Consider the following 11,250-nt stretch of genomic DNA (forward strand, 5'->3'; position numbering starts at 1 on the left):
TATGAATATCTGTGAGGTAGGGGACTCACAGAGACCCCTCACCATGTTGAGTAGAGCCCCCCCCCCTTACTTTGTATGAACGCCAATGTCGTGCACATGCACGTCATCACTGCACACTGAGGGCTGTACAAGTGTTACATCACTAATATTTGGCTCCAATAGAGTAGTGTCTATTCTCCTACACAAGGCTTCACTGCCTGGTCAGTGGTAGTAAGAAGTACAGGTACTCATACCATACAACCTCTCAGTCTTACAACAGATAGTAATACAGTCATACAACACTTACAACAGACCAGCTAATCCTTCGCCAGGACACGTGGATTTCTTCATGTGCAACAGTCAGTTTTGAATGTGCATGGCCAGCGCCCCCCTGTGGTTTGTCGGTGCTCATCAAATACCAAGTGCCCTTAACAGCAAAATAGAGAGCCTTAAACAAGGAGATAGATGTTCATGTGGGATAGCAGTGGTATGAAAAGTATCTCTGCACTGAGGTGAGGGTGAACATATATATTTTTTTACCTCCAGAGACCAACACATAATGTCAGTGTCTGAGAATTGTGATCCACTGACAGCTGGTATTGTTCCCGGTGAAGTCGCTAGCTCTCCACAAACACAGATACCGATTTCTCTCAAAACACGATTACAATTATTCTCTCAGAAGGAGGACCTGGGATTATAAACTGCACTCGACACTGCTCTTGAAAATGGGGTACTTAAGGCTTTTATACAGGCATTTTCACAAGTCTCACATATCCTTCAAAGCATAGGTAAAGATTGGAGACCTGGAGAGGCTGCACTGCTCCTCTCCACACATGTTGTCTGTCTGTCGGTGAGCAGTATTGTACTGCACCACTCCATATTTGTTCTGTGAGTGAGGGAAGCATGCTCTGTTTCTCCTCACACCGGTTGTGTGTGTAATAGAAACTTACATTCTCCTCTTCATTCTTGTTCGATTAAAGAGGCATGCTCTCCACATCTGTGTGCGAGGTCAGCTTGCACTGCTACTGCCTGTGCTGGCGCCCCGTTCTGTGTGTTGGCGCTTGCTCTGCTGCTACCCTTGCTGTGCAAGTTGTATTGGTTGAATATTGCACTGCTGTTGTGATTGCTGTCCATGGTCCTTGTGTGACTGGAACTTGCACTACTGTTGTCCATGCTGTACCTGTTCGTTGTGTAATGGAAGCTTACACTACTGCTTGCTTGAGTGTTCTGTGTCTGCAGCAATTCCGATTTCAGCACTGTTGCTGTAAGGAGCAATTTTCAGCATTGAAGCATTCTAAACACATTTTTAAAAGTGTTACTTGTACATTCCGTAATGAAACCAAACATGTTGATGTTTACAAGTCACCAGTTGCAGCAAAATATGTACAAGACCAAAAACTGAGAAATTGTTGAGACCGAATGGAAACACTGATTTTGTACACTTCTAGTGTACTTCCGAGAAGGCGTGGCCATCTTCAGTGTGACCCTTTTCACTGTTAGAGATACTGCTGTTATTTCTCTGGGAACTCTGCCTTCACATTAACCTATGGTAGGCAACATGGAAAGATGCTACGAAATTCTGAAGTGGATATGTGAGGTGTGCATGTAGATAAGAAGGTTTAGCACTTTTTATTTCACGTAATGCACACATTCTGAAAGAACCAGAGACCTAAAACGTAGAAAATGGGAGGATTCTGGGGTAGGCGTGCGTCTCTGATATGGGGGGAATTTTATAATACCTGTCAGTGACACAGTCTTCATTCATACTGTGTAATTGCCAGGTGGCCCAGTATCGTGTGCATTACCATTGGCTGGTCCAGGCCTTTTTTGTCTTCAGTTAGAAACACTTGTCTAATGAATCCTATATGTGAAAACGTATTAAAGGAAGCACAAGCAAAACAGTTGCATGATACCAAGTATATGTCACCTGTGGCGGAACATGGCACATTATGTCACTTGCCTTTTCATTGTCATTTCATTTCAGGTACTTTTATATTGCCTCTGTCTCCTCCCATCCCAGATTTTCCCTTTGAGGTAAAGGCTCTCACCTTTGACTGTGTAATATGTGAGTAGATTTCCAGATGAGTATTTCCTATATGGCATCACATATAGCCCAATGAATGCCATGTGGAGTTGTGAGAACAAGGAGTCTTTACAATCATTGAGTTTCTGACTGACCATTTCGCGTTGCCCACTCTTATTACCACTGCCCACCACTGTCCGATGCAGCAACCTGACACTTGCAATGACGTGCTTTCCTGTGTGGTGGATCTCAGATCTGTTCCTTCATCTGACCTGTTCTGATATGTACTCATTGGAGAAACACATCAACCTATAACCCAGCAGAAGGGGCTACTTTCACGGGTAAATAGCTTCGCTTTACAAATCTGAGTTGATTGATTCATTGAGCAGCGGAAGCTTGTAGAGGTACTTGCCACTGGAAAGACTGAGGGTGATAGCTTTGGGATGCAGTATGGGCTGGGAAAAGTCTGCCTCGTCAGGCAAAGTAATTCATATTGCCTTAAAATTCGAGTTCTGCTGGGACACATCCCTTTCTAAGTGATTTGGGTCAACAGACTGGGTGGGGAATGTTTGATGCCGATAGTGTTTAAGAACTGGAATTCAAGTAATAACGGTTTTGTGTGTTTTAACTTTTTACCAACAATATCATTAATAGAATAAACAAACCCTTTTGTACTGATGTCATCATAAATTATGTGTTTCCCATTGCTTTTCCTGTTGCCTCGATGTAAAGTCAACATTCCAAGATGGCCCCTATGTACATAGTTGACCGGTTGGCCTAGCAACGTGGAGTTTTTCTTTTGTCCACTGCTGTAGATGACTGAACATCCAATTAAATGAATTATAATAGAACAGTTCTTGGAAATGACATCCAGAGACACATCACTCCCTGGCCACAGCAATATGGACTGGCAACAATGACTCAGGACATAGCACTACTGCTTCCTTGACAGGGATTTCATTGGTCCTTCCAGCCCACCGTAGGACTTCTCAGATATTTAGTGGGGCCCTCCGTTTAGGGGCATCTCCTGTTTTCTTGTAGATGGCTGGTCCGCTTACTGAAAGTTACCTTCCCATTACCACTTTTTACATAAACCACTTGGTGTCTGTTGTCCCTAGAATCTTTTTCAATAAACCACGATGATTTCAGGCTATCTCCACACACCAGACTGTACATTCCGTGCAGTTTGAGTTAAAATGGATGATTTTCCCCTTTGATAACATGCTCAACCTAACTGGTTTCTATGCTACCCAACAGTGGGCTGCCACTTCCTTATGACTGCATACTATGAAAATTCTGCTGCACAGTCTCTCTGACTCATATTGAAACAGATATCTTAACTGGCTCAAACAGATCAACCTGATAAAATAGTTATATAGCTAGAAGTGAGACACGTAGTTCTGATGGGAGATGGTTCAGAGTCATGCAGTACCTTTGTTGTAAGTTTTTGAAAACAGTTTTTGTCCTAAGACGATGTGCCTGCTATTTGTTCTCCCGTGTTTACAGGTGGTGGTTCAGTTGAAGCTCTCATTCTCTCTTGTTTGGATTATGGCAATTCAGTTTACCTGGGGTCCCCCAATGGAGTTACCCTGAAATTACAAGTTGTTTAAAATGCTTCCGCACACATGAATTCCTATATTTCAGCCAGCCAGGCAGGGATTGGGAGAACTGTGGCTCCCAAATGCCCAAATAATAGAATTCAGGTCATTGTGCATCTCCCACTGTGCTACTGGGTCAAGGCCTGCCTAGTCTACGCCAGTGTGCTACCTCTTAAAACTTTAATAGATCACTTCGGTCTTCAAACTGTCATCTGCCTCCTGCCCCTGCTTTTAAAAGAGCCAGAAGTGGTGGCTGGTCTTTTAGTTTCCATGCTAAGCTCTGGAATTCCCTTCCCTTGACCATCAGAGTTATAGACAATGAGCTAATCTTTCAAAAAGCTCGTAAAACCTGGATCGTCTGATACACGTAGTCTCTTAGGTATCTTCCTCGTTCTGTATGGTGCAACCTGTCCTAACCATTGCTGGAATGCCTCCGGGTCTCCATGTGCTTTACAAATCGTATAGTAGAGTTTACTCATAATTCCTTGGCGTTGCCCACATGTTCAGCGCTTTAGTGGTTTCTGTGGGCACCAGGACCCTTGGCAGGCAAACCTCTAGAAGGTTTAAATGTCCATGGGGTTTGTGGCACTATTACTGAAAACCAAGGCATCTTACCAGGAACCAAGTCTAACATCAACCAGATGGTAAATATGAGCCTAGCCACAGCGCCATTGAGATTCATAAGCAGTCAATGGGGGTCGACTCGTGCATGTGTAGTAGCACCGGGTGCTATGATTGGTTCAAACAACAACAATTATTTTATTAGGGTCAAAGGGGATTTTTAAAGACCAAGCTCTAGTACGCCCCATGCATACAATGAACAACAAAAAATACCAGAGGGTCTAAAAAAAAAGGTAAGAAGTGAATGCCAGATATGAACTAGCAAGGAACTATATCACCATCCCTCGTGTATAGTCTAACTAAGGTCACCCCTACACCAAACCCACATAGTTGTCAGGTAAGGATGCCCATCAGTCACCAAACGGAACTGCCCTTCATCATTTGGGTTTCCTTTAAGACCACCATAGAGGGTGCCACTTGTCTTTCACGGGGAGGGCCCCGATCACACAAAAGCCCTCACCCGATCAGACAGATCTTCCGTGGTCTTACTACTCAATTAAGAGGACGTTAGAGTAACAAGGGGGGGTGGGGGACTGATGTCGCAGTGCAAAAAATAGTGTGTAAAAATAAGAGAAAAAGTGTGCTAAAATTGGATGAGGGGGTACTGAAAGTGAATTTTATTCTGGTGCTACCCACTCTACCAACATTAAAAAGTAGTCAGTGACAATCACAATATTTCTGGATTGTCTAGATGTACTCTGACCTCAGAGTACACCAGAATAAAATTCACTTTCAGTACCCCCTCATCCAATTTTAGCACACCTTTTCTCTTATTTTTACACACTATTTTTTGCACTGCGACATCAGTTCCCCCCCCTTGTTACTCTAACGTCCTCTTAATTGAGTAGTAAGACCACGGAAGATCTGTCTGATCGGGTGAGGGCTTTTGTGTGATCGGGGCCCTCCCCGTGAAAGACAAGTGGCACCCTCTATGGTGGTCTTAAAGGAAACCCAAATGATGAAGGGCAGTTCCGTTTGGTGACTGATGGGCATCCTTACCTGACCACTATGTGGGTTTGGTGTAGGGGTGACCTTAGTTGGGCTATGATTGGTTCAACATGTGGGCATTGATTGCATTGTCACCAGCCGTCTCACTGTGGACGACTCATGCACGCGCAGTAGTGCTGTGTACAGTGTTTGGGTCGACTTGCGTTCACTGGTTCGGTTTTCACCCCCAGTGTCCCCCAGAACCTCCTCTACCAGTCTCTCCAGCAGTGGTTTACTAATATTTTCACCCCAACCCCTTCGCATAAACTAATGTAGCCACTCGCACCCCAAGACATAACATTTTCTCACAACAAGTATGTCATATGAAACATTTGGAGCAGGCTCACCATTGGAATATAGTTCGTGGGCATGTTCTCCAAGAGATACTAAAAACAAATCTGATATTCATTTGTGTTTTTCAATTTATTGCAATAAATATATGTTGTGTGATACACTGCACGTGAGCCAAACACTTCATGAACGATCGGAGGGGTGGGCAGCTGGAGAGAAATCCCAAATTATGCTGTGCTTTCATTATTATTGTTTTTTTTTACACAATACAGTTCCTAACATAAAAAATATATTGTAAAAGAGGGAGACAAATTGTCTATGGGCCTTTGTTTGGAGGAGGGGGTGAGAGGGTGGACCTCTAATGCACCTTGGCAAATGCCCATTGTAGAGCCCCAGACACGATTCGTGTGCCCTCTGAATACCTGACACATTCCGCCCTCACACCCAGATGCCTTGGATAACGCTGGTGTCCGTGTGTACGTTTACAAGCCCTACTTGTGAAATAGCTTGCCAGGGCCTGCTGCCTTTTTCTGTGTACGTTTGTAAAAAAAAAAAGAAAAGTCTTGTTTTTTTGGTATTTTAACTGTTTTGATTGAGTCTTGTTTTTTTGTTATTACAATAAAAAATAAATATTTGCCGCGGTGGCGTCGGCCCTGGCCGTGTGTGTGTTCTTGCTGTTGCTAGGCCGCGGCGCGCCCCTGCAGCTTCACCTCTGCGCCGCGCTCGTCTCCTCTTGTCTGCAGATGTGTTTCCATGGGGACCCCGCATCACGGGCGGATGAGCGCCCCTCATCCGAGCCCGTGCCGTTTCCATGGGACCCCCGCCTCGTGGCTGATGTCAGCCTCCCTGCTCGAGTGGATGGATGGATGGATGAGGAGGCGCGCAGAGGGCCCTCCACCTGGCACCAGGTGTTGGGAGCTGCTCTCTGCTGGGCCGCCAGTGTGGAGGGGGCAGCTTTTACCCCCGCCCTCTGGTACCCTCCTTGTTACCCACGGTGCGGCTGGAGGAACAGACAAGAAATGGATCCAAAATGCCCAAATCCGGATGTTCACCCCAGACCTGGCCTTGGCTTCGATGGCGCACTGGGTGGAGAGTCACCTGGGGCCCAGGTGAATACAACGAGGCAGCTGGGAGCCCCTGCTGAGTCCAGGGCTGATTACGTCAGAGTTGTGACTGTCCTCTGCTGCACCTCCCCCAACTCACCTAAATTACCCACCGTTTATCTGCGACGCAGGTGCAGGTTCGCTGTGGGGGTTGTCGGTGCCTGGCAACAGGGCCAGCTTCAGAGCTGGTAGCGCCCGGTGCGACAATCTTTTTTGGCGACCCCATGAACTCCTCCTCAGAGAAGCAAAAGTGCCCCTCACCTCTCCATAACCCTTCTCTCACATACATTTCATTTGTTTTAAAACGCTGGTAAATGCTGGCTTCACTAATCAACTCAGCTATCCACATGAAATACAGATCTGTTCTTTGCAGCAGGCATATTAACCCTCTGTGCTACATTTTGGTGAGTCAAAACTGCCACTAGACACAACTCTGATCTCTGTCTCTCTAACAGAAACATTCATCACAAGAGTTATCTTGACATTTTTATTGCTGCCTGGAAGCTGATTGTACAAGGAACTCTGCAGCAGGTGCTTTTAAATTGTAAGTTATTGCTAAACACAGCGTTGCCCACCCCAGACCCGAGGGCAGTGCGCCCGCCTCCAGGTCAGCCCTACATGGCAACACAGATGGAAGGGAAAGAAGGGTCTTGCTGGGGTGCTCAAGATGACACCTACACCATGTAAAAAATAATTTAAAGCAATATCAGTGTGATCGCTGGAACCAAGCGAGAGGGTCGTAGCTGTTCGTATGACCTTCGGGCAGACAGCACCTTGTACCCCTCTGAAGGTTGGCACCCTGGGCGTGGGCAGGGCTTTAAGTGGGCCGGGTCTCTCCGAGTCTGAGCACCGGCAGTTTTTTTGAGGAAGCCTTGAAACGGGTCTCTATCGCGCTCTGCTTTGTGCCGCGGCACAGGAGGTCCGTTTTTTTTCAGGAGTTGTAGGGGAAGAGAAATCCTTTAAAGAGTCATTTTCTCTCTTGAATTCTCTTCTCTTTTCGGAACTCACGAGCAGCAACATTGTCGTGGTGTCAGTGCCAGGGCTTTATGTGGAAGCTTTTTCAATATTATATACAAGCCACAGTTGCTGCTTATTTATATTCTGCAACTAACAACCATTGACAAAGCCAATAGTCCTGAGTTCTTGTAATAGGAGGATTCACTTGCTGTATCATATATCTGGATGCAATGACAGAAACAACAAAATACCAGTGGGGCGGCACACTGTGATAAGCACAGAGTTTTAGCTTACGTGTTATTAAGCCACGCCCTTAATTACATTGGCCCGCCCCCTTGAGAGACCCCCCAGTTTTTTCATCCCACTTAAAGCCCTGGGTGTGGGCCTAGCTACACATACGAAAGGGCGGCCCTGGTTCTACCCAGGACAAAGGCGTGCCAATGTATGTTCAACCAAAGGAATTACCGAAAGAAAGCGAAGACATCTCCTCGACTCTGCTCAGGGCACCCCTGAGCTGAGAGTTCCCACCGGCTTCATGTCATCAGAACACCACGTTTCAAATCATTGTTATCAGATGTGTTACTCTACTAAATTTAATAGAGCAAAACAGGACTGCAACTCCCAGATTGCACTGCCATGGCGAAAGCCCAGGACTCGAGCAAGGGATGTGTCAACATGAACATTCCTGTTTTGCTCTGAGCCTGAGGTAAAGCCAGAACCACTGGAATGCCGCATTTGCCACATAATCCATCATCTGCTGCATAGTCTACAGATTTTAGCACCCAAAAATTATTTCTAGCTCGAACTGTTCAAAAGTTACTAAAAACGCAGCAACATGTGTTGCTGTGCAGAGGAAGGCCCTTTGCGAAGGTTGCAGGTTGCCTTTCTTTAGCTTAGCGCTATATTTCGGTCTTAGATTGGTACTAATGAGGTGCAACTAATGCCCAGACAGTGTTTACACGTTTAAAAATGGCAAAGTATTGGAGTAATACTATCACAAAATGTGTTACATAATGCTGCATAATTCCAATAGAAGTCCATGTTCTGGTGTTAACCTGGGCTTCTATTGGAATTCTCCAGGGCATATTATTAAGCCCATTATCGTCGCTTTAGCGACCGTTTTCTGCCGCTAAACCAGCAATAATTTTAATGCCGTCCTTGATAATATGCCCCCTAGTTTTTTGTCATGTTTACTGTGAAATGTGTGTTAGGAGCAGCAGACTTAGGACCCATGAAAGGTGAACACCTATTCACATTGGTTCATTTATTTGTGTAGTTGTAGAGTGCAGCATATGCTTACGCGATTTCAGTATGCTTTACCCAGGGCCACTGGAATTATGTGGCAGGGGAAGGACATATTATGTGGCAGGTTTGAGTAAATTATGCGGCAAGAAAATGCAAATTCTCCAGGGCATATTATCAAGCCCATTATTGCCGCTTTAGCAGCAGTTTTCTTCCACATAACCGGCGATAATTTTTAACGCCTTTCTTGATAATATGCCCCCAGGACTCTAATACCAGACACTGCAAGGGTTACAGCTCTACTACTTTCTAACCAGTTCCCAGGCTGTTACTGGCTGGTGAAGTTGCCATATGCTCCCCTCTTAGCCGTCGAGGGGCAGTCACATTATATTATATTATATTATATTATATTATATTATATTATATTATATTATATTATATTATATTATATTATATTATATAATAGCATCTGTATAGCGGGCCAGCACCTCTGTTTGAGCGACGGAGCATTGCCCACTGGTTAAAATGCCCCCATGCCCCAGAATTGAAAAATAAAATGATACTAAAGTTGATTTATGACCGTTTTATTTGTCAATAACCCTCGTCCCAAGCCAAGTGTCATGATGGGGCAGGCCGCTGTTGAGTGGCAGCAGCAGAGAGGAACGGCGAGCTGGCTGGGTCAGTTTAAAATATGCACGTATATTTGGCTGTTCGTCTTGCAACAGCCAGCCAGACATGCACATTTTAAGCCTCTCAGCCCAGCTGTCTTAGCTGGGTTCAGAGCAAGCAAAGTTCTCCAGGGCTCTTAGGAGCGCTGAGAGAGCCAGCTCTATCCAATCCTGGTACTTTTCCCATGCCGGTCTATAGCAGCACCAGGATTGGATAGGGGAGTTGGCTGGGGTTCGCTTGTTGGAAAAAAGGATACTGAAGTGAGGATGTGCCAGAGTGAGGACTTACAGCAGGTAAGTGAATTTTCTTTTTTAAATGTACATATTATTTGTAATGTGCATTAAATCGCCAGCATGCATTACATTACCACTTTGAAGTTAAAATTTTAACTTTAAAACAATAATGTCATGCATATCGGCATTTTAAAGTAATTTTACAGCATGTGTATGCCCACACCATCCATTTGCCTGCCCCACCACTCTCAGTAGATAGCAGCTGCCCCACTGTATAGTGCTTACTACCTTTATGCAGGGCTCTGAAGTGCTTGCCTGCACGGATGGCATGGTCCACCGTGGGAATGGTCGGTTGGAAGCGGGTTGTATTTGCTTTCAGCTTATGTGGGAAGTGGTTCCATGTCATGCATGATAACCACCGAGGTGCAGTTATCGTGTTACGGGATGCAGTGCTTGTTGGCTGGATGAATGAGTAAGTGTGAAACAGACACATTTTTTTATAATTTGTGCTATGCTGGAGCTCAGGCTAGCTCTGCAGATCCCTTTATTGTGTTGGCAGTTTTCTTTCATGTTCCATATAAGATTTCCTGTACTGGCAGTGGAAGGGAGTCGTCCACTTTGATCTTTTAATGATCCTCAAGGGGGGGAATCAGAGACCCACCCAGTTAGACTGTGTTACAATCCCCCTTTATGTGGGTGCCATTCTGAGATGTCAAGAAAGGGAGAGCTAGGCAGTGCAATATCTTGCTGTGGGTGTTTGTAACACTTCAAATGAAAGTGGCACAATGCTGTTCTTCCTCCCATGTAGCCAATCTAGGTGCCTCAGTTGTTCATCCCAAAGTACTTTCATTTAAATGTTGATTAAGTTGAACATCAGCCTTAAAGCTAGCATGCAGTGATTACAGAAAACATGAATTGTCGCCCATGTGGCTGCTGTTCGGATTACATCAAGCAGAATGTGCAATTGAAGGGCTCTGAAGGTGCTTGGCCCTGCACTGCATGAGTGAAGGTGCTTGGCCCTGCACTGCATGAGTGAAGGTGCTTGGCCCTGCACTGCATGAGTGAAGGTGCTTGGCCCTGCACTGCATGAGTGAAGGTGCTTGGCCCTGGACTGCATGAGTGAAGGTGCTTGTCCCTGGACTGCATGAGTGAAGGTGCTTGGCCCTGCACTGCATGAGTGAAGGTGCTTGGCCCTGGACTACATGAGTGAAGGTGCTTGTCCCTGGACTGCATGAGTGAAGGTGCTTGTCCCTGGACTGCATGAGTGAAGGTGCTTGGCCCTGCACTGCATGAGTGAAGGTGCTTGGCCCTGGACTGCATGAGTGAAGGTGCTTGTCCCTGGACTGCATGAGTGAAGGTGCTTGTCCCTGGATTGCATGAGTGAAGGTGCTTGTCCCTGGACTGCATGAGTGAAGGTGCTTGGCCCTGCACTGCATGAGTGAAGGTGCTTGTCCCTGGACTGCATGAGTGAAGGTGCTTGTCCCTGGACTGCATGAGTGAAGGTGCTTGGCCCTGCACTGCATGAGTGAAGGTGCTTGGCCCTGGAC

The sequence above is a fragment of the Lissotriton helveticus genome, chromosome 9 (assembly GCF_964261635.1).
Source record: "Lissotriton helveticus chromosome 9, aLisHel1.1, whole genome shotgun sequence".
Classification (NCBI taxonomy): domain Eukaryota; kingdom Metazoa; phylum Chordata; class Amphibia; order Caudata; family Salamandridae; genus Lissotriton; species Lissotriton helveticus.